We start from the raw sequence: 24,336 nt of genomic DNA, 5'->3' as shown, positions 1-24,336 counted from the left end.
GATGACTTCCACAGATGTGTGATCCAGAAGAATGCATTTGGACTAAGTAATCCCAACAGATGTTGGGAGGAACCCCCCTACATTTCAAAATATCTTGTCTTTGCACCCACTACACAGCCCTAGCCTGTGTGTACAAGTACAACAGACTCCCCTTGCTTTTTAGTTCAATGAAAGGAATCACTTGAAATGTTCTTGATGCTTGTAAGTGAAAGTCATGGCCAATCAATACGTGGCAGATGAATGATGAGACCTGCAAGGAGCCACTTACCTTTGATGCTTTGGTGCCAATTTGTTCTGACTAAGTAGAGAAAGGAAGTGAACTTCCTCTGTCATTCTCATTTCTTACATGCCACAAATTACTGAAATAAATATATGTCAAAGGTTGGGCTGCTCGCGTCTCCATACTTACTGACAATTAAATTTCATGACCATGAGCTGTTTGAAAGCCAAATGAGGTTCTGTGGATATATATATTCTGCAGCACTTGGCAGTAGCTATCATGCTGCCTAATTTTATTTACTCAAATCATCCTTGAGATAGCTTAGACTAAAAGATAATGACCTGCCCAAGGCCACCCACCCAACAAACTTAAATTATTTTTAAAAAGCTTTGAAAAACCAGCATGCTCTCCTTTCCTCCATGCAATGCTGGCCCCTGCCAAATATCTGACCTTATTTATTTGCACTGTTATCCCATCTTTTTCTCACACGATCCCAATAATGTTATTTCTAGAACAACTGTTACAAGCTAGTCTGAAACATAGCACTGGCTCAAGGTCCCTTAACATAGTTTGTGTCTAAGCAGGGACTTGAACCCAAGTATCCACAGATCTACGCTAACACTCTACCCACTGTCTGTCTATATTTGAGTCAGAAGCACCTACAAAGCTAAAACCGAAGGCTGCTGCTGGATTGAAAGAGTTTTCCATTGCCCAGGGAATGCCCAGTTCCCAAAAGTAACGAAATCTTTGGGGAGGCTCTTTTCATGTCCCTCATTCAACCCACTAACCTCACCAATTTCATTTGAATAGGAAGCCATATATAAATGGGACACACTAGAGAGATCTATTACTGTATCAACACTGGTTGATGATATGTAGAAAGACTAAAGTAAGATCAAAGACCAAAATCAATGGGAAAGTACTGTGAAAACTACATAACTATACATTATGCTTCTAAATTAAAAAGCTACATAACAACTACTCCTTTCAGCAAGAGAACAGAAGCTTCAATTGAACTATTTATTTATTTAAAACATGTATATAGCCACCCATCTCATCACAAACTCAACACATGCTCTCAGTTAAAGAACCTTATTGACATCAGCAGAATCAAGGCTGTGAATTTCTGCATAATTATATAGCCATAACAATATTTTGATTTTTGTATAACTATAGATAGGATCTCTCAACTGCAAATCAAAAAGTTAATCCATGATATGGGAGGCTGTATAGATTCTGGTAAAGAAATAAATAAGTGCTTTGAAACTCATTGTCAAGAGGAGTTGCTTTTCAACTCCTGTTCTGTTAAACATTCTTTTTAAATTCCCAAATTATCCTGAATGTTCAGGATTTTCATTATAAGCTATAAACATAGTTCAAATTATGAGCCCAGTTAGGAGAAAAACTATATGAAAAGATTGAGAGTAGTATTCATATACTTTTGTTCTCTTATATGTTTTAATTATTTATGAGATTTACATAAATAAATGTCCTTTTGGCAGATTGACTTCAATCATTGGTGTCTGATAGAAGCTGCACTGATGTAATAATGCACATCATGACATCAATGTTTGAATGATCTACAAGTGCATTTGTGTACTGTCATGATGTGTAATGTCATGATGTGTATGAAGTCATTTGCTCTCAAGCTTGTTCCCCCCTGCAGAGTCTGTGTCTGCAATTTATGTTTGATTCTAAATTGTTCAATGAGAAGATCTGATATGTTCTTACTTTCTTTTTGACTTCATAATTATAAAGTGTCCTTAGATAATTTATGATAAGCCACATTCTAAGATCTCATGTTTCCCAATACTGATGCTATGGAAGAAGAATTTGTAATTCTTCCAAAGGACTCTTTTATTAATTTATTGTATCCAATCAATCGTATTACTTGAATAATTACATTAAAGGCTTTTAAGTTACTAAAGATATACATTTCCCCAATTCTCCAACTGTAATTATTATTACAATATGAAATGGAAGGGCCTGGGGCTGACATAATGCAGGCTGCCACTACACAGCATGTATTCCTTCTATTGTCAAGCTCTCCAGCAGCTGATTTATGAATGGGACCCACCATTCCCAGATGCTGTGTGAGTTGATGGTGGTGGTGATGGCGATGATGATGATGATCATTTTGACAGGAAATGAACAAAACATTGAACAGAAATATTTGACTTTGCCTGAACTGATTGCCATTTTTTTTGGCATTTCTGTTTTGCACATTATAGGATTCTAGAGTTGGAAGGAACTTTAGAGGCCATTCAATTAAGCCCACTGTTCAGTGCGTGATCCATTAGGGCATCCAATAGATTATGGGTCTCTGTCAAAGAAAAATCACCACATCACATGGTAATTTGTTCCACTGGCTGACATCTTGTACAGTCAGGAAGTTTCTTCTGACTAGTTTGGGAGGAAGAACAAAGAGTTGGCAAGTAGACTGGCTCTTCAAACCTCTCCAGACAAAGGAGGATAAAAGTTTGCTCATAAGTTCCCTAGACAATTGGATTTTGATCACTGAGAGACAAAGGAATAACCATCTTGCTCAAAGCTTGTTGAGACTCTAGAAAGAGTACAGAGAAGAGCAACAAAGATGATTAGGGGACTGGAGGCTAAAGCATATAAGGAAAGGCTGCTGGAATTGGGTATGTCTAGTTTAATGAAGAGAAGGACGAGGGGGGACATCATAGCAGTGTTCCAATATCTCAGGGGCTGCCACAAAGAAGAGGGAATCAAGCTATTCTCCAAAGCGCCTGAAGGCAGGACGAGAAGCAATGGGTGGAAACTGATCAAGGAGAGAAGCAACCTAGAACTAAGGAGAAACTTCCTGACAGTTAGAACAGTTAACCAGTGGAACAACCTGCCTCCAGAAGTGGTGAATGCTCCAACACTGGAAGTTTTTAAGAAGAGACTGGACAGCCATTTGTCAGAAATGGTATAGGGTTTCCTGCCTGAGCAGGGGGTTGGACTAGATGACCTCCAAGGTCCCTTCCAATTTTACCATTATTATTATTATTATTATTATTATTATTATTATTATTATTATTATTATTATTATTATTATTATTATTATTATTATTATTATTATTATTATTATTATGGACACTCTTCCTCATAGCTTCACTTCCCACTATGTTCATGCTATCAATAGTGCCTTTGAAAGGTCACTAGGTTTTCAAAATTCTTTTTCTAATTACTTCCAAAAATTGCTTGTTAACTACTTTTCAGCTATTAGAAACCTTTGGATCAACTAGTCTGAAAGCAATGGGTGAGTTTTTGTCTTCAATTATAAATGAAATAAAGTTTTGACTAAAGAACTTAATTTTTTAAAATAAGCAGCAAAAAGTTGGTTAAAACTTTGATTCTAGAAAGTTACAAACAGATCAACTGATGTTTTTAATAAATAAAAGGGACATACACACAATGAATGAGGATAGACTAAAGATTAGGAGTAAAAGGAAGGAATATAAAGTTGGTTTATTTGACCAAGATTGAAGTAGATATGATGTTATTTCTGGGAACTCTTAATGGATTTTTGCTGATACCGGGACTAAAATGACAATGCTTTATGGATATGTGTATAGATAAAAGATGGGATATGAGAAGATCATTTGTTATACTTTAAAAAGAGGTGAACCAGTTACTGAAATTGTTTATACTTCTTGTGATGGTTTGAAATAATTTCTTTATATATTTCTTTTTTTCTTTTACTATATTCTTACTTTTCTTTCTTTCCTTTTTTCTTTCTTTTTTAAACATCTTTCTTATTTTTCCTTTGAACCTTTTACTCTTTCTTTCTATTTTTCTATCTTTCTTTTAGTTAGTATTAATTTTTGCTATTGTAATTATAATCCTTAATAAAATTACTTGGAAAAAAGTTCTCCTGATGTCTAGTTGGAATCTCCTTCCTTGTAATTTTAACCCATTAGTCCTGGTCTGGTTCCCTGAGACAGTATAAAGAATAGTCCATTATTTCTTTTACAGTATTTACAACTTTGTGATAGATTGTTGAAAAGATTGTTTTCATATCTTTCTTCAGTTGTTTTTTCTATAGGCTAAACTTAATTTTTCTTCATAGGATTTGGTTTCTACCATCTTCACTATCTTAGTAGGATAACTCACTCCAATTTATTCTTGTCCTTTTAAAACTGTGTTACCAGAACTGATTTAGTACTCTAATTGGATTCTTACCAGGCTAGAATAGTATGGAAATATTGCTTTTCATGATCTAGATTCTATGTTTCTACCTCAACACAGGAATTGTCACTTTAGCAAATACATTACATTGCTATTTGTTTGCTTTGTTTACTTTGTCATCAACAAGGATAACTCAATCCTGTTTGCATGCACAGTTGCCATGCCAGGTGCCCCTCCCTCCAACATTTATGTGTTAAACATTTTTCCTACCCGGGTTTAGAACCTTTTTTCATACCTTTTAAATTCCATCTTATTCATGTCAGCTCACTGCTCAAGCCTATCTAGATCTTTTAAAATCTTCTGTCCTTCATCTAATAGTCATTTTATTACAGTATCAACCATCACTTCCAGCTTTGTATTATCTGCAGACTTTTATAGTATTCCTCAACTGCCTCATATGATTTACTGATAAAAATGCTGAATAGCACAGGGATCTGGACAGAGCCCGCTGGCATGCTACTCAAACTTTCCCTCCAAGCTGAAGTGGAGTAATTAATGGGTATGGCCATTCGGCCATTCAGCCATTCAGCTGACTGTGAGCCAATCTAACAATGGCATGGACACCTATGTCTCAAACTATTTAGATGGTTTTAGTAAAGAGTAGATGTCCAACATGTAATATAGCTGAAGCCACAAGTGTCACAGATACCTGCTGTTCTCTGATGCTCCTCAACAGGGTAAGGGTAATCATGGTCCTTCCAGATTTCTTATAAAACCATTGTATTAACCTGTGCTTCATGTTTTTCATTTCTTTTTTTTTTTTTTAAGAAATTTTATTTATTTTTTCCATCATAAAGAACAATCATAGGTAAACACAATAACCAATCAAAAAAAAAAACCCCCCCCACCCCCCCAAACAAAAAAAAAAAAAAACCCCACCCCCCCTATGTTTTTCATTTCTCTTACCAGACAGAGTAGAACAAAAAAAAACAAAACAAAAAACCTAACAGCTATTCTGACAAAGCAGCTGAACAAGAAGGGAAGCCATTTTGATTGCTTACTTCTGATGTACTATATTGTTTTTCTATTTGGGATAAGTCCTTGATTATTATTAGTTATATTACCGGTATTAGCTATTAGATTAGTTATTATTAGTTATTATTATTAGTTATTATTATTACTATTATTAGTTATTATTATTATTAGTTATTATTTCCAAGGTGCCTGAAGGCAGGACAAGAAGCAACGGGTGGAAACTAAGCGAGGAGAGAAGCAACCCAGAACTAAGGAGAAACTTCCTGACAGTTAGAACAATTAACCAGTGGAACAACCTGCCTCCAGAAGTGGTGAATGCTCCAACACTAGAGGTTTTTAAGAAGAGACTGGACAGCCATTTGTCCAAAATGGTATAGGGTTTCCTGCCTGAGCAGGGGGTTGGACTAGATGACCTCCAAGGTCCCTTCCAACTTTACTACTACTATTATTATTATTATTATTATTATTATTATTATTATTATTATTATTATTATTATTATTATTATTATTATTATTATTATTATTATTATTATTATTACATCCAGCTCATAAACCAGAGTAAAACCAGAAGTGAACTAAAAGGGAGATCATTTAAAATAATTAGTAACGTTCTTAAAATATAAGGGACCATTTCCCCTGATTGTAAAGTGCCCATGTAATATTTTCTCAAAGAAAATGTTCTAAAAATAGAGAGTGATTAATGAACAGACCAGCTTCTCATTTTGATTCATTCGACAGGGGAAGCCAGAAGAGAACTTCCTATGATGGATTTGGGGTCTGAGAAGGATAATATGGAAAGTTATTAGATTATTAGTTATATCATGCTATGATGAGGTACAATAAAACTTTTGTTTCTTGTTCATACCTCAATATTCTTTTCAGCTTCCCAGCAAAGCTAGCTTTTTTCCTGAATGGAGGACTGTTACCACTCAAGAACTTCAGATTGTCCTGAAATACACACACACACACACACACACACAAAACAACAACAACACTTCACCTCTGTTTTATTCCCAAGGTACAAAGGCCACTTTTTTTGCACCTGCAATTATGTTTCTCTTACAGTAGCTCTTTCCAAAAAGAAGAAAACACCCTACTTTTATAATGTTTCTAACACTTTCCTTATCATTTTTCTTACTGTAGAAAATATATTTAGGGGAAAATAAAAGGTGAAACAATAATTTATTTTTCTTTATTTCTCGACAATGGGAGGAAACTGTACAATTGCGGCACAATTAGAAAAGAGGGGCTCTTGGGAAAGATGTTTTGTGTTTTGTGGCTTCCTTTCTATTCCCGTTTTACCCCATATTTTTTCAATTCTTACCTACTGACCTTTTACAAAAGAAAAGCTGAGGTGTTTGGTTTGGATTTGCTGTAAGTCTGGGAAAAGAGATTTTCTGGTAAATTATGGCATTTAAATCTGTGGCTGCCCTGCCTGAATTTGAATAGGTTAATAAGCTTGGGGAGTGGTGGAGAGAATTTTAATGGTAAATTTTTATTTTATAGTGCAGAGTTTAGGAAGTTTAATCCTCTCCAATCATTCCACAATATTCCCAATTCAGACTGGATCTTTGGGTGACCTAGAAAAACACACATGAATACTCTGACAAAGGGGAAAATTCATATTATTTATATAATCATGGAAAAGTGTTCTATCCAATTGCAAAACTGACTTGAAAGCAGTTATAAAATTGCCAAATTAGACTTGTTAATAAAATTGGAGTAAAAGCTTTGCTGTAATCCCAGGGCCCTGTGTTGCCTAGTACATATTAATATTTGATGCACATGTGTGATGAAAAAGAGCTGAAAGTGCTTTGTCATTTGACCACAACCTCAGGAATTGGGACAGATGGGTGAACAAGAGAATAAGTGAAGGAGATGTGCCATGACTTAAAGGATGGAAAAGTAGGAGAGTCACACAAGTGACTTATTTCCACCAGAGGTAGAATGAACAGAAGATAATGAGATGCACATTTCACCCCTCTTGAAATGTGATTACTGTAATACCTTGTAATTTGATGACTTTGAAAAAAAGCAAGGACCACGAAAATCAGTATATTGAGATGACTTTGTTAATATGTAAGGCAGTGGTTCTCAATCTTTTCTTCACCATGGAGTCCCTTTAAATATCTTTTGTGGTCATGGACCATGGACACAGACCACCAAGACTTAACTCAAGATTTAAATCATAACATTTCTTCAAGCCTTCACAGACCCTTATGATGACATCATGACCCCCCAGGGTTGAGAACCACTGACATAAGGTGTTTTCCCTTGCTGCCCACAAACTTCCAAACCTGACACAGCTTAAACCAGTGTTTCTCAATTTCAGCAACTTTAAAATGTGTGGACTTGGACTCCCAGAATTCTCAATTCCCATGCTGGCTGGGAATCCTGGGAGTTCAAGTCCACACTTCTTAAGGTTGCTGAGAGTGAGAAATACTGGCTTAGATTAAATAATCCTTGGAGATCCTGGAGGACTTCTTTGGAAGACCCACTTTTAGATATTCATCAATGTATTTGCTTCATATTAGGAAAATACACAGAGCATATGCTAATGCACAAAGAGAGGTACAGTAAAAAGTGGGTGTCTTTCTCTGCTAGGTTTATCCACATCAATGCCATAATAAGCACTCAACAGACCATAGATTGCAATGTGTCCTGTTATTTAAGAACGTAAATTTAAGAACAGAGGTGAAGTGTCCCAGGAGAACCAAACTAGATAACAGAAAAGCAGATCTAAGTGTTTAAGCATGAAGTTACTTCAGTCATATGTTGGGGAGGGAGGCACTGTGAAACCTCTCAGAATAAAAGCAAAAAAGGAGTGCCAGTGAAGGAAATTGAATCCCTGTTTTCCAGTGCTTACAGTCTTCATCCATTCTCTCCAAAAGTGGTCTTCTTCTACAGTGTCTGCCCCAGTTTCTGAGATCTGAGTTTCTTTATGTGACAAGGGATTAGGGAATTGACTTGAAAAGATGAGGAGCATTCTGAATCTATTACAATTGCTTCCGTTTTTCTTTTTTACTTCAACTTCATTGCTTTTTTAAAGCAATTAAACATGTCCTGGTTTGGTTGGACATGGAGATGGACAATCAGATATAGTTGAAGAGTAATTCCATTCCCATTTATAGAGTAGTCTCCCTTAGGCTATGGCATGATTGTGGCCATCTAGCTCAGATATATACCCCTATTTTGTCTTAGCAGTCTCCCGAGTCCTGTTAATATATTTAACAAAATGCATTATCGAACTTTTCAAATTTGTTACTTACCGACTTTTGTAATTACTTCTATATCAGCGTAATCAGATACAAACAGAAGTGTTTCTCTTAACAATTTGAATGACTCCCCAGGTTCTTTGTATCAGTGAGCTGTTGTTTACTTTGCTGCATTCTGCCAGAATAGATGCTCTTCGTCCAGTCCTTAGTTCCTTGCTTGTGTAAAATGATATGCTAAAGATTCTAATCCACTCACTTCTTGAGAAATCTTATGCCCTTATAAATTTAAAGAGGATGGGCTCTCAGGAGGATTAAAAGACTTGCTAATGCAGGCACACCCCCTCCCCATCAATTTTATTACTAGTTCTTTCCTTCTTTCTCTTGCTTTTCCTCAAATAGAAAAGGAATTTTCTAAAAGTGTGATAAAAACAAATGCATAATGGATGACTGGGAGAGAAGAAACTAAATTTAAAATTTATTCTTCAGTATCTTCACTAAACAAACTGTGCAAATAAAGCTACAGAGATATATCTGAACATGCTTAGAATCACAATTCAATCTAATAAGTGAGCTTTTTTTCCATATAGTGGTTCAGACACAAATTGAACCACAATTTCTGAACATCATAGTTCTTAGGACAAAGCTCGGGATTGTTAAAATGTATTCTAAGAGCTAAGGACTGTACACAGAATAAAAAGTTACAAGACTGTTTTTCTCAGTGTCCCTTACTTCTTTATTTTATTATATACTGAAAGGAAAAGCAGTTATGAGGTACAAAAACACAGCCTAGTTTTAGAAAAATGACATTTTAAAGCAGATATTGAAGAAGTAATATCAAAAGCTGCATGAAGTACATTGAGATTAAAGCATGCCTACAGTATATGAGGGTAGAATTTTTTTATATTAAAAATATTTGCTAGGCTTCTGACAGCCTGGTAGGATGCGATATACAGTATAGTGATATAGGCCTACTGTTTCTTGAATGGAAAGTTTCACATAGCCACTAGATGGCTGCAAAAAGATATAGGAAATAATTATACTTTCCTGCCTGGCTTTCATATTTTTTTGCTGCTGTCTAAGGCCATCTTTTTTTTTCAGCCAGAAACTATATGCCCAGCAATATAACTATATGAATATATAGTGTAATTGGAAACATTTACAAGTATTTAAAATTTCACCCTATAATGCCACATATTCAGAATTATATCCCTTTGAAGTCCACTCCCAAACTTAATTATCTTAGAAAGTCTAGTAATTTCAGTGATCTTATTTAACTATATGAGCAATGCTGTTCCATAGGGCTTACTGAAAGAATTTAGATTTTGTCAATATCTTTAATTCTGAATGACTGAAGTCACAGCATATGAAAAATGTTATCTGGACTCCAGCTAGCCTGCATAAAGTATGATCCAATAAGGCCAATGCAACTTAGACTGTACTCTACAGATACATTGATTAGCCAATTATTGTAAGGAAATACGGCCAAGCCTCTATTAATCCATGATCTTTGTTTTCCTAAATAACTCACAGGGAAAAAAGTATTTAGACATAGTAAAGATCTGTCCTTGCTTTTTGTTAACTTGGTTATTACAGAATTGAACACAAAATGAAAAATATGTAATACACACTAAAAATTCCCTAACTGTTAACAAGAAAGTTAGACATTTGTATTTGTTGAAGAAAAAATAAATTATATAGTATAAATAAAGGATGCAATCTGTCATGCTTCAGGCCAAAAACTGGCTACTGACTTATTCAGCAAACAGATGATTTAATACATTAACTTTGCAGAATTTGCTTCAAAATTTCCAAGCAAGATTGTTAGCAGAGGAAGAAGACCAAATCATGCCAGCTGCTTGGACAGTCTTTCTTCCTTTTTTCTGACTGGCATATTTGCTAAAATGATATAATTGCATGCATCTTTAGCAAGCAGTCACAGACACAGCCCTTTCTCATTCATTCTTATTTATTTGATCAAGCTTGTATTCAGCTCCTTTGTTTAAAGGGTGTGGAGAAAATAATCAGCAGATTTCTTTAAATTCAAGAATGGTTTTGTTCTTCCTATTTTGTTGTTCAAGAAAAAGTGCTGATCTCCCCAATTTCTGTTGTTATATTCAAGAGCTATTAAATGAAGTTTGGGTAAGCAGCAAAGCATTGCATAGCATAAGGAGAGAGAGGGAAGAAGGAAGAAAGAGAGAGAGGTATGGATAGAGGATGTTTCTCTGTGATATTCCAAAGAGAATAAGCGGTCTGCACTTCCATGACTCCTTTTATATAGTCTCCTTATCCTCCACAGGTTGCATCACTAAAACTGAGGGTATGTTTTCTTCTTGCACCTATAAAAGTCTTCCCTGCACTTCCCCCCACCAAACTGAAAAATGGGCTGAAAATTGCATCTCTCTTCCTTTAGTACAGCGATCCCCAATTTTTCTGGCTTTACAGACTGGTGGGGGCGGGGAGAGGAGATGGTTCTGGGTGAGTGGTGGGTGAGTGTGCACCAGCAGCTCTATTTATGCAAGTGCAAATGGAGATTTGTATGAACGCACGCTCCCCCGCTGCTCATGTAAGTGGAGCTGCACTGCTCCAAAGTCCATTTCCAAACAGGCTACAGTCCTATACTGGGCTGTGGCCCAGAGGTTGGGGACACCTGCTTTAGTAGAATCATCATCATGATCCTTGCCCTCCCTTGGCAGCTAAAAATCTTCATTATCATTGAAGAAATCACCATCAGCCAGTTGCAAAGGCAGCTTTATTTGGAACAGCTTACATCCTGTGACACTTTACTTTGGGAAGGACTCGGTAGCTGAATGACAATGCCAAATCCAGTCTAAACATTGGCTGATTGTGCAACCAACCATAATAATAATGTATTTTTCTAGCTTCCAGCTATTGAAAAGTTCCTTGCCCCAAAATAGAAAGTTGAAACATTTTATTGTTGCTCTTTTATCTTCTTAGACTAGATATTAACAATGTGGTTGATGTATTTGGAGAGAAAAAAGTACTACAATTGTGTTTTATTTTGTTTCCAGGATATCTGCCTATATATTTAATTCAGGTAGAAAAATTAAAAGATGTATTTTGCTTAGGGGGAGGTGATAGATAGATAGATAGATAGATAGATAGATAGATAGATAGATAGATAGATAGATAGAGTTAGAGATGATAGAGTTGGAAATAGGGATATGGATAGAGATAGAGATAGGTAATAGGTAGATAGGTCAGCTTTCCATTTGTAGAGTCAGCACATCTCTGAAGAAAACTTATAATACATTAATGCTTATTTATTGTGCTCATGCATTTTTACTGCTCCCTTCAATAATGAGATAATTCTGGGGTGATGCACAGGTTTGATTTCCGGTGTTCTTTAGAGGATGGGGTGCTGAGACATTTGATGCTTTCCCCCCCAGGGTCTCTAATTATGGCTCTGTCTACTCCTCTTCATAACCAGATCCAGTTTTGACCTGATGTAGGAGATGAGCAGGCTGAGCTATAGGGTGGAGTTACACATGTCATCAGTTTGGAATCATTGCACAGTCACAAGAGGCCCAAGTCCAGTCTCTGGTAAATTCTGTCAACACTTATCTAGCACCAATTTAACCTGGATTGTTAGTTGCTCACATTCTTGTGTATAGGTGGCAAAAATAAACTTTTAGTTCTTTGAACACAACTCTTATTCCTGTTATTTGTGTCTAACACCTACAGCTTTTTTCCTCTACATTTTTTTCTCTGAGTCCTGTAAAACATGTCTAAAGCATTTATGATTTGCCTCAATCTTTAGACTTTAGCAACTGTTTCTATTACATTCTCTCAATTTCCAGTAAAGCATTGAGCTCACAATTCGGCTGAGATCCACTACTGCCCTGCCCTTTCTCAGCTGGCCTTCCATTACCTAATTAATGTCAAGAGATGCTGTTCCTGGTCATCCATAATGCTGTGATTGGAGTGACCAATATGGTCTGATCACAAAGGTCATTCAGAGTTGAAAATATTGATTGTTAACTCTAGTTCTCCCCCTCTTTGCCTTCTATTTACCATGACATTTTATATAAATGTTGTCTGTCCCTAATCTTTTGGTGAAATTTTGATTCCACTGCTTATCTATTTTTAGGGTAAGGAACTATGTTCATTTTAGTCATTTTTTCCCCAACAAGGTGTGAGATTAAATGAGCAAAAGGAATGATTTAAACATTTTACTGGAGGATTTTAAAAAAGCCCTGTGAAATTCAGCATTAGTAAAATTGCAAGAAAGATAATCTTTTTATATTGGCATATTTCTTCCATTCTTCCCATCAATAATAATCATGAAGTTCCATTTTCTGTTTTTAATCATATGAGGAATAGGATAGCTGATGCCTGGGACCATTGATTCAGCAAACTCTGTTGGACTATGATTTTAATATTCCTGCAAAGTTATTTTTCTTTTGCCCTCCTTATTATACAATGAACTCTGTGAAAAGAGCCCCCAGCAGGGTCTGCTGAGAAGGTCTAAGGCTTCCTGCTGCTGTTAGTTATTGGTTTGCCAACTTGTCCCTCCCCCTACTTTTCTTAAAATGACTTTTGAGAGTCACAATAAATAGGTAAATGAATGCACTCAAATGATTGGAGTCAAAGATAACTACAGTTGTATAAGTTCTGATGGTTCTGACTGCTCTGACTGCATCTCAGATCACATTTTAAGGTTATTGATATATCAGAAAGCATCACCAGTGGGATCTGCATACATACACACCATTCTGGTTCATGTGTAAGAGATAGTCAGTTTGGTATAATGGTAAGACACTAAGCTCGAAACCAGAAGACTGTGAGTTTTAGCCCCGCCTTAGGCATGAAAACAGGCTGGGTGAATTTGGGCCAGTCAATCCCTCTCTCAGCCTAACTCATCTCACAGGTTGTTGTGGGGAAAAGAGGAGGAGAAAGGAATATATGGCATGTTTAATGCCTTGAATTATTTATTTTAAAAAATAATTGCAGGATAAAAAATATAATAAATAAATAAGAGGGATCTGGAAGCCTTCCCATTAGTTTATCTTGGAGAATCTCCACAGTATCACATACACAACAGTTTATCTTCAGGCAAGTAATACATTTTTTGAACACACACACACACACACACACACACAGAGTATAAATTCATGAGACCTTTTAAATGGTTTCTTTGGCCAGTAGATAAACACTCATTTCAGGATCCCCAGAAGGCAGAAATTCAATCAGGGGAGCTTAACGCAGAGTATGAAGTGAGCTGGGGCAAGGTATAAAGAAATTTATCCAGTTGATTAAATAAGTCTAGGGAGGTTCTATGAACAAAGTTTACAAGAAGGAGTTGGGAAGTTGATGAAGTTGGGATACATGTATATTCGGAAAAGAAGAAAAATAAAGGTAGGATTTGTCGATGTGGACATGCTTTAGATTGGGGTCACACTTGCATTTTTTTTGTACTTTTGTACTTTTAAGTTCTGAAAGGTGCTTTAATGAGCCCTGGCGGTGCAGTGGTTAGAATGCAGTATTGCAGGCAAACTCTGCCCAAAGCCAGGTGTTCGATCCTAATGGGGCTCAAGGTTGACTCAGGTCAGTAAAATGAGGACCCAGATTGTTGAGGGCAGTATGCCGACTCTGTAAACTGCTCAGAGAGGGCTGTAAAGCACTGTGAAGTGGTATATAGGTCTAAGTGCTATTGCTATTACTATTGCTTGCTTTAAAACAGAAATATGGGGTGAATTTAGGAATCCATAATAGGCGACAGCACACAGGGGCTCATCTTAAAAAAATTCAGCTGGGTTGGTCCTGGATAATTCTTGAATGGGAGCCATTAAGAAATCCTAATGATGATGATGATAATGTTGATATCCACTCAGTCATGTCCAACTCCTGGTGATTCTATGGGCCAGGTCTCTCCACATTTTCCTAAGCTTTAAATATAGTAGGAAGCCAAATCAAACCAAACAAAATCTCCAAAGAAACAAAAATAAGAGCTGTAGTAAGACTTAATTTATGAGTAAATAAACTGAAGATTGAATAGGAAGATCCTTAGTAGATACACCATAATAAAATTGAAAAACCTCTTATATACAATGTCTTATAAAAACTGTCAGAATAATGCAATAATGTTAGATCTTGAATATGTATTAAATTCAAATAACCCTATTTTAGTAATGATTGTATAAGAAATTTACTGAATGGAATTTATATCTAATAAACTTTATACAGGGATATTGGCCTTCTCAAAAATTTGTGGTGCTATATTGTTGCATTGAGCCAGCATTTTAATTTTGCTCTTGACTAGTTCCAAGAACACCATCTCCCAATGTTGCTAAAAGGACCTTGTATCAAAATTCAAAAAGCAACCCTCTGTGTGTTCCTTCCAGCTGAGTAGCTTCTGAAATATTGATGATAAATTTTGAAAATGGAGACTGTGCTTTTATATTTTTCACGACTGCAGCAGCAGATTTAAGGGATCTGTCAGAAAAAAGGAATCTTTTTCATAAGGGATATTTCTGTTCTAAATACATTTCTTTTGTTTTTCATTTCATTTACGTGTGAAGAATCAATATAATACCGAGCTTCAGTGTATTATTAGTTTTAGGAAAATTTATTTATTTCCTAAGCATGGAGTTATATAATAAGTAACATGCATTAGTAGCTTTTTAAACAAAAAATTACTCTGATTGAGCATGTTTTGTTGCATCTTTTGGAAGCTTTCTTATATTATATTACTAGCTTTAAAAACAGTATTATTTTGATTTTTGCTTAACATTCTTTATATGTATCTCTTATTGTGTATGAAATTTATACTTGAATTTTGGGAAGGTGAATAAAAGTTTGTTACCAAAGCAAAATTACTGTAAGACTTCTGTAACAGTGACAAAAATTGGTGGAGGTTTCTTCTACTAATACTGATCTACAATTTATGTAAGTCACTGACAGACAATGGCAATTCCTGAGCCTTACCCTGGATATACGCTATCTCTATGCATTGGATCCACTGCTGGCTTATAAACCACTCAACTGACTATTATGAAGGACTGAAATATACATCATCTTCTACCTGTCCCAGGCTACCACGAAGGCATCCAAAGTAGGGCTTATTTTTGGGTAGGGCTTATATTAGCCCCCCCAAAATCAGGGTAGGTCTTACTTTAGGGGAGGGGCTTATTTTCGGGGAAACGCGGTATCAGCAGACTAACTGGGCAGACCTTTTGCCTTTTGCTGAAGTAGCATACAACAATGCCGTGCATAGCAGCACTGGACTTACTCCTTTTAAAGTGGCTATTGACAGGGAATTTGTTCCTATGCCTGAGTATCCTCAAGAACCCCCTTCCTCACAAACACTGAGTAGGTGACATCACTGCAGAGAGCTTGGGCAAGCATCAAACGAGCTTTTAACCAAGCTGCTAAGGTCTATAAGGAGCAAGCCGATAAGCGGCGATCCCCTCAAAAATCATTTCATGTAGGAGAAAAAGTTTATCTCTCAACTAAGTACTAAGGTTGTAACTACCCTGTAAAAAGCTAGGACCTAAATTTATCGGTCCTTTCCCCATAGTAAAAATCATAAATCCTGACAGAGTTGCACTTAAACTTCCTCGGCTCTTAGGAAAAGTACATCCGGTATTCCATTGCAGTTTGTTAAAGCCAGTTACAGAGTCAACATTGAGAACAATACCTCGAAAAGCACCAGGTCCCATTCTAGTGGAGGGTGACACCCATCCCTTTTGACCGTGCTGACACTATGTATCCAATAAACATGTTCTTTGAGGAAATCTCAAGCCTCGGAGTTCTGATTTATTGGGTCCCATCAGTCGGAACCTTGACACTTTGCTTCCATCCACTGTTTGCAAAATCAAACCCTTGATTACAATTAGCTACTGTGTACTATAGCTGGAATTCTCTTGCCCTCCCAGTCACTGAATTGTGCTGACCATGCCGTTATTTATATGTCCATCCGTCAATGGAACAGAGAAAAGCTGGACTTTAAAAAACAAACAAATAACAAAACAAGTTTGCTCATTGACGACTGGTCCCCTTCTCATAGTGTAATCATGTCAAATTGATAAGGGTTCTGACACTTTCCCCTATTAAGTCAAGAATTAGGAAAAATGTTAACCTTAAACTGATGTTTCTTTTTCATTCTCTTTCTTTTCCAGCTAAAATGGGTAAACAATAAAGGAATTCATCAGTCAGAGGCTGTGGCAAACATGGTTTGAATGGTTGAACAGTCAAAGCTGAAAAAGTGTTTGCAATCCCGAAAGGGGCTTCTTAAACCAGCTTCATTGCCAGCTGTTTACATATTGGAGATAAACTTATAGCAGCAGTGTAGAACACTGTAGACTATAGAGTTTTGGCTGGAGGGCATGAACATTAAATGAAATATAGCTCAAAAACTGTATGATGAAGAAGAATTTTCATCAACAATTCACTTCGTTTTCACCACATTAGAGCAAGATATTGGATGGGATGTCAAAAGATCCAATTGTGGTCCCTTACGCTTCAATCTTGAAGGTTGGGAGGAACAGCTTATTAGGCAAACCACAAAAATAAAATTCAACTGAAATGCTGAAGAGTTAGAGAAACTAGCTAAAAGTAAGAACATGTTCTTAAGAACAAGAATAAAACCAATAGAGAACAATATTAAATTCTTCACTTAACTAAAATCAAGTGCAAAGATAAATGATGGGGAGACTTGGCTTGCTAGCAGTACTTGTAAAAGATCTTGGAATAATAGGTGATTGCAAACTGATATGAAATGGCACCATGATGTAGCTGTTAAAAGAGCAAAAAAGGCAAACAAGAATTTAGGTAGCATCACCCTGAGCATGAACTAAAGCATGTTCTAAGAAAGTCAACAAGGATGTTCAGATCAGGAATGATTTTCTACGAATAGAGATTGTAAGAACTGGGCACATTTACTAGTATAGTGCAGTGCTTGGTATTCAGTTTGGAATAAGTGCTTCAGAACATGTAAAGCATGAGCGCAGCACTTGTCTGTCACTTAAAGATGTGTCTGCAGAGAGATGGCACATTTACATTTCTGTATGCTCCAAATATCAATCCAGAGCACTTTAGAGACTTAATGTTTACTTCTGAAAAGAGAAAACTGAGTGTGGATGTCATCACATTCCAACTTGAAGGAATGTTACACTGATGTTCAAGGTCTTTTTGAACAGAATAATGAACTTATGTTGCAGAAAATCAGATTCTAATGGAATGTCTGAAAAACTCTCCTAATATTAAGAGCAATTTGAGAGTAAAGGTTATGTCTGACTCTAGGGGGCAGTGCTCATCTCTGTTTCTTAGCCAAGGGAGCCAGCATTGTCCAAAGACACTTCTGTGGTCATGTGGCCAGCCAGCATGACTATACCCCAAGGTGCATGGAACACAATCACTTTCCCACCAAACTGGTACCTATTAATCTACTTGCATTTGCATGCTTTCGAACTGCTAGATAGGCAGGAACTGAAGCAAGTAATGGGAATTCACCCCATCACACAGCCTCTGGTCTCGAACCCAGGCTGTCAGCTTTTCAGCTGACAAGCTCAGCATCTTTAACTGCTGAGCCATCGCACCCCTATTTGAGAGTAGAACCACCTACTTAGAGAAATGGTGAGCTCCATTTTCTTTGTATTCAAAGAAAAGCCAGACAGCTATTTGTTGAGGAATGTTTAATATGGATTCCTGCTCTGTATAGGGGTGGATATGGTGAGCTGAATAGTCCTTCTTCTAAAATTTCATAATTTTATTATTCTCTGTGCTAAAATATTCATGTACTGTGGCTCATAAGTCTAATTCTGCAGTCTATTCATAACTTTGTTCGTGATATCTTTGTTCCCATTCAGCTCCATATTTTATCAAATTGCCAAGCAGAGGATTTTCATTCACTTACAGTGGCAATGTATTAACTAAACTATACAAATAATGTTTGCACATTGAAGGTAGCATCACCTACTCTGACAGCCTCTTTAAGGATAATTTGTTCTATGGAGTTCACAATCTTTGCGGTACACTGGTAGCATTTCAGATTCAAATGCAGTCAATTTTACTTTTTTATTTACTGGTCTTTTAAGTCAGTCCTTGAGGCAGGGCTGGCTGGGGAATTCTGGGAGTTGAAGTCCACATATCTGAAAGTTGCCAAGGTTGAGAAACACTGCCTTGAGATGAGATTTGCACGTTCACCTAGTAATAAGCAATTAGACACCTTTCCTTGACAAAGAACCATTCTTGATTGAAAGGTAAAATAGCAATTTTATCATCCTGACATATGAAATAACATTCCTGGATGCTTGGGAGGTGGAGATCTTGTAGATTTTTGCATTTAAATACAAGGCCTTAGTTTTATCTCCCATACCAATTTTGTGCCAACATTTCTCAATGAAGTATAGATTTATAATCCCAATATCTTGTCTGTTCTATCATTCAACTCTCTTATTTACTGGCGGGGCTAAGCTAGGACCTTAGAGCCTCATTAATAGAAGAGGTAGGTCATGGGAATACAAAACATTTCCAATGAGATCTCCTGATATACAGTAAACTCATTGTGAAAAGAGGTAAGTTGCAGCACTGACTACTTGATTGGGAAGTGAGTAATGTTCAAGGGCTTCTGTCTTTGCTATAGTTTGCTCCACATCCATCATTCAGTGATATCCCACTGCAATTGGATTTTGAATAGAAAACAATGATTTTTGATACTGAGCAGATGCTGAGCCATCATCATACCTTCCATATTCTTGTGCTTATCCTAAAATTATATAAATTATAGTATTGGACAGAGTTGGTGCACCCCAAGTTCCTTCAAGCAAAAAATGCCTTCTATATTGCAACCTAGAAAACATGACTTCTCTGCTGCAGAGTCTGCCCTCCAGAACGTCTTCCCTGAATAACAGAATCACAGAGTTATTGGAGAGGACCTTGGAGGTCTTCTAGTCCAAGCGCCTGAGACTCTACCAATTTCTTTCTTCTGGATATACATAATCTTTGTTCTCATTGTTGTTTTCTTGCTTGTATGAGCCCACAAGTCAGAATCTTGTGGAGCCTCTAAATTAGATGATAGATAGATAGATAGATAGATAGATAGATAGATAGATAGATAGATAGATAGATAGATACCATGTTTTCCCAAAAATAAGACCTAGTCTCTTTTTTTGCCTCCAAAAGAGGCACAAGGTCTTATTTACGGGGAGGGAGTATCTTTTCCACTCACCTCTGGCACCAACAGTCCCGCCCAGCCAGCCCACTTCTGCAGCCGAAGAAGCAGCTTCATTCTGCAGCTCAGAATGGAGCTGTGGCCTGCATTTCACAGTCAAAAGCCTTTCCGGAAGGCCTCTGCAGCCGAGTACCAAGCTTCTTGGCTGCAGTGGCCTTCCAGAAAGTCCTCTGACTACGAAATGCAGGCCTGGGGATGCCACAGGAGAAGTGGGCCGGTGAGGAGAGGCCTGGCTGAAAGGTAAGTGGATGCGGGGTACGTGGGGCAGCTCCACACCCCTACCCTCGCCCTAGCTTGATTTTTATGTGTGTGCCTCACCCCAAAACTAGGGCTTATTTGGGGGGTAGGGCTTATATTAGGCCCACCCCTAAAAAGCTAGGGCTTATTTTCGGGGTACTTCTTACTTTCGGGAAACATGATAGATAGATAATAAATAAACAGCTAATGTTGCAATTGATAGCATTGCAATACATTAGAGCCTGACTAATTAGTATAATTAGTAATGTTCACCTCAGCATAAATAAAAATAACATAGGGGAATGCTTTCTATATATTACCATCCACTATGAATGATCAGTAGAAAGCTACTGTCAGACCTAATTAAGTTTTGTGCATATAGTGCTTTTTCAAAAAGTACAAGATCTAACATACATCTCAATACAGATCTGAAATGGTTATGTCGAGCAGATACATCCCATGCATCTATGGATAATGATACTTGGCTTTTAAGTTACCACAGTGCAATTTTATATACTTTCTTCTAACACTACTGGTGTTAGCCAATGTGCTGCCACAGTGACAGATTTGTAACAAGAATCTTCAGAGATTGTCTTCTATTGGATTGCTTTCCCCAAGTGTGATGTTCCCTCTGAATTTAATTAACTATAATTTGTGATAGCATTTCTGGGAACTTTCAGCATCCATGCCTGCAAGGTAAGATTTTCATCTGCTTCATAAAACTGCAAGCAAAAAAAAAGTGGACTAAAGATTTTTTTCTCAAGCAATTGTTTATTTTTTAATATTTGTAGTTGAACTAAGGTATCAGAAAACTTCTATTATTTTGCTGTTCTGATTCTTTGTTTGCTGCTCATTCATCTTATAATCTGTAAACCTAGGTGCCTTTGTTTCTTATTTCAATCCCTCAGCCAAACAAAGTATTTTCCAGCACAATTATTTCCTTTCTTTATATATGACCTCCAAGCCTCATGCTTTCTCATGTGCATGAAATCTCTCCCATGTTTCTTTCCAAATGTCAACCAAAACCTACAGAATCTTTAGACTAGCAACTTCATTTTTTTCTTACACCTCTACTTTCTGCAGCTACTATAAGTGTTCAAGATGGAATGTCATTCTTCTCAAATAGATTTTGTACAATTGCATACAATGCAGATATGGCATTTTCTTCCTCAACTGTCTGCATACTGTTGCTTTATACCTCTTTGCTGATATTGTGCAAGTAACTTCTTACTTTTGATCCAAGTGAAACACATTACAGTTTCTATCAGGTAAGAAAGTACAGGTGAACTGTTATCTTACATAATATTTTAAATGTACAACTTTACCATTTCTTCCCATCTTCCTAATTGCTTAATGTCATATAATATCTGAACAATTTTTCTAGTAGTTAAAAAGGGGTTGAAAACACCTCCAGATTTTAAATGGCTTCCTTATTTCCAGGAATAGTCTGTAAAACTGTATCTGCTATGTAAATATCATGGGTAACTTTGTGATACATGACCTCAAATACAGAAAAAAAAACCTGTTAATATTCTTTATGACAAAGCAAGAAGTGTTGGGAGCTGCTAAAATGAGGTGAATCAACTGGAAAATGACATTTCTCTGCTAAATGTGACACAAAAGGGAATAAAAGTGGTAGAAGCATAAACAGTGTTGTGATGCCAGTGTAAAAAAAAGTAAATGTACAACCCATTCCCTTGGTTATTCAAATCCCCAAATTTCACACTCTTTTAGTCATAAGACTCTTGCAGCCACCGTGTCTTTTGTTTTCACTCTTTATAAGTCAGTTCGTGTTATAATCAACCCACATTTGCAATATGTAATAACTGACCCCTATGCCTACCCCCCCAGATGTCTGGTCACCCAAAACATAAAGGTCTTCTCAGCTGCTCCCCTAAAGCCACCAGAAACCTATAAAGGGCAGCAACTGAACAGGAAAATGCTAGAGGCAGATGATCACTTTAGTGACAATGGAGAAGACATCAGTTCATACTGTACTGTGCAGAGGAAGGCAATGGTAGACCACTCCTGTATTTTTATTAAGAAAACTATATGGATTGAAAATATAAATCATGGACAAAATCTACATATACGGTGGCTAAGAATCAACGCTGACTTCATGCAAATAATCAGTCAATCAATTGAGATTTTAAAATGGCACAAATATTTCACAGATGTATATCTACTCTCACAATAGTTTGGACAGGAAATAGGTGATACAATATATTGTGTAGTGGGAACAGCGAGGCATTGAAGACACATAGTAGGATTAACAGCTCTTTATTAGGTTCTCACAGAAGCAAGCTCTGGCAGCTGCCTGACTTATATTTATACGGACCGCCACTAGGCGGTGGCCAATCAGTTTAAAGTACTTATTCGCGCCAAAAACAACAGGCTTAAAGTTATACAGACAGACAGTCTAACTTTTAAATAAAGCAATCAGTTAATCGTTTCTTTATAACAGACCCTTTGAATTGCTTAATACATAACGCAGTATATTAAAATTAACTGCTGCAAACATTAACAAACTACGATCCTACAGTAATTTCCCTTTTCTTAATAAGTGGCTGAACCAAGTTGGACTGGATGGACCACTGTCATATTTACATGCTGAAGAAGAAAATTAACATAAAATTAATAATTACTATTATTTTGGAAGCTGAGGAGCTAACTCCAAAATGCAGAGCATTATTTTTATTGAGGCAAGCATGTTGAAACAAAGCTTGGGAACTATACTTTAATAAAGTATAACACAGGACCAACAAATTCTTTTTGGTAGATTGAGGGTTTTATTTAAGTTACCAAACATGCTTTGTCTATCCATGTATATCAATCAAATAAACATTAACTTTTTCTTTCACCAAGCATTTTGTCTCTTTTTACATGATCATGAGATAGACAGTTATTTATACCAGTGCTTCCCAAATTTGGCAACTTTAAGATGCATGAACATCAACTCCCAGAATTCAACCAGAAAGCATAGCTCACAAACACAGAATGGACATTCATGTGTCTTAAAGTCACCAGGATTGGGAAGCATTGATTTATACCAATGATTTCCATATTGGATCATACAAGGTTTTTGTTTTCTTTATTATGTTCTTTGCTGAAACCTAGGTTTTGCTATGGCTAAAGGCTCTCCAAGCTATCCTTCTTCTTGATACATGATGCAATTCTTTAAAATGTATTCCTGCAGCTTCAGGTGCTCTATAACTTTATGTGCTGTCAGCCTTTCCTTCTGTCCTTGTGCTAGTTTTTCAATACTAACCTAGATGAAGATTGCAATTGCTTCCATGCCCTGTTGTGGATTTTTCACAGGCATCTGGCTGGCCCCTATTAAATCAGAAAGAGATCCAAGTAAAACTTGGACTGATTTAATATGGCCTTTTTCACCTTTTATCACTAAGTAAATATTGCTAGATAAACAAATATTACTAGAAAAGATTATTAGATGAAATAATACAGTAATCCTTTGTGCAAGTATTATCTGTTTTGAGACATGGAATGAATTGGAGATTTGCTTTTTTGTTTGTTTGTTTGTTCTAACCTCACTGACAGCATCCAAGCAGTCTGAATATTACCAGTAATGCAATCCAATCTTTGTAACACCCCATCACCACTCCTCAACCTGCTAAACATAATTGGAATATCTCTTTTTATAATATGTTTCAATTGCAATGGGATTTAAATAACCACTGAATGTTCTGGCCAATTATTCCTCTGAGGAAGCACTCAAGATCAAGTATAACAAAACTTAGATCTCGATCTTTGCAAAGAGACCAAAATTGCATGCCTGAAGGAAAAAAGGCTGGAGTACTGAAAAAGTAAAATCCTTTAACTATCTGGACAAAAATTTCTACAGTTTCAACAAACATAGTGGACACTAAAATTAACTTACACAAAATGCTCTTTTCATATCATCAGAGGAACACAGTATGGGGAGATGGCTAGCCACAGAAAAAGATGGCGAGGTGACTTCTCCACTCTTCCCCCAATCTAGCTATTTTTTAAAATATAGCCAGTTTATTTTATTAAATATCTTATCAAATGGTAAAATACTTTAATCAAGATGTTCAGGAAGGAGACTCTATGCAAAGAAAAGGAGGTCAAAGCTTATTTGGAAAACTCAAAGGAGGGAGGTTTTGAGGAGCTACCACTTCCCAGCAATGAAGTAACCAATGGAGAAAGCACTGTCCACAAACACAGACATCTGATATGGAGGTAACTGGACAATTAATAAACAACTTAAAAAAGAATTGTAGGCAGAATGGGATAAACATGCTGTGGGAGTAACTAAAGAC

The sequence above is a fragment of the Protobothrops mucrosquamatus genome, unplaced genomic scaffold, assembly GCF_001527695.2.
Source record: "Protobothrops mucrosquamatus isolate PMUCROS unplaced genomic scaffold, P.Mucros_1.0 scaffold797, whole genome shotgun sequence".
NCBI classification, from domain to species: Eukaryota; Metazoa; Chordata; class Lepidosauria; order Squamata; family Viperidae; genus Protobothrops; species Protobothrops mucrosquamatus.
The sequence above is the reverse complement of the archived record's forward strand: the minus strand, read 5'-3'. Positions refer to the sequence as shown.